Source organism: Penaeus monodon, chromosome 15 (assembly GCF_015228065.2).
Source record: "Penaeus monodon isolate SGIC_2016 chromosome 15, NSTDA_Pmon_1, whole genome shotgun sequence".
In the NCBI taxonomy this organism is placed as follows: domain Eukaryota; kingdom Metazoa; phylum Arthropoda; class Malacostraca; order Decapoda; family Penaeidae; genus Penaeus; species Penaeus monodon.
In genome coordinates, this window is record NC_051400.1 from 28548849 (window position 1) to 28549714 (window position 866).

The following is an 866-nucleotide window of genomic DNA, read 5'->3' on the forward strand; positions in this document are numbered from 1 at the left end:
TGATCATAATACACAGGAACAACTTCAAAGCAGAGATCATTCTGGAAAAAAACGAAGAAGTTGAGAAACATCTTTAAACTTCCTTTCAGATCATAGGTATTTCCTCGAGAGTTAAGTTACAGTTAAGTTACGGTATATTATGATAGGGTTTAAATCCGGTTGACTTTGACTAGGTTTCGTTAAGTTAGGGTCAGAGTTAGGTCTGGTTAGATTTAGTTGGGTTTATTTAGGGTCAGAGTTAGGTCTGGTTGGGTTAAGTTGGGGTTATTTAAGGTCAGAATTAAGGCAAGTTAGTGTTATTTAGGGTCAGAGTTAGGTCTGGTTAGGTTAAGCTAGGGTTACTTAGGGTCAGAGTTAGGTCTTGTTAGGGTTAGAGATGTGTTAAGTTAGGGTTAGGGTTAGTTCTGGTTAGACTAAGTTAAGTCAAGGTTTGCTTTGGGTTAGAGTTAGGTGAGGTTAAGTTAAGTTAAGGTTAGCTTAGATAAGGTTAACGTTAATTTTAAGTTAGGTAATCGTTAAGGTTACATTAAGATTAATATCTGATTTGTTTAGGATGCGTTAAATAAGGAGACTGGGATAAGATAGAAATTACAGGCAATTGTTTGTATCAAGGTGAAGCTACATTTGACAGGCTAACAGATCTGAGATTGTAAGATATTCACATGTGATAATAATAATGATTAGATGGAGTTTGAGACTTGTTGCGAATAGCCGAATATCTGCAATCTCTCAAGTGCTTCATCGCCCCCCCCAAAAAAAATGATGATAGATAAATAGTAGCTAATGATAATAAATAAAAAGTTGAGAATAACATTACGTTATGAATAATGATATCAAGGTAAGAATAAGAATAAGGGAGATTATAG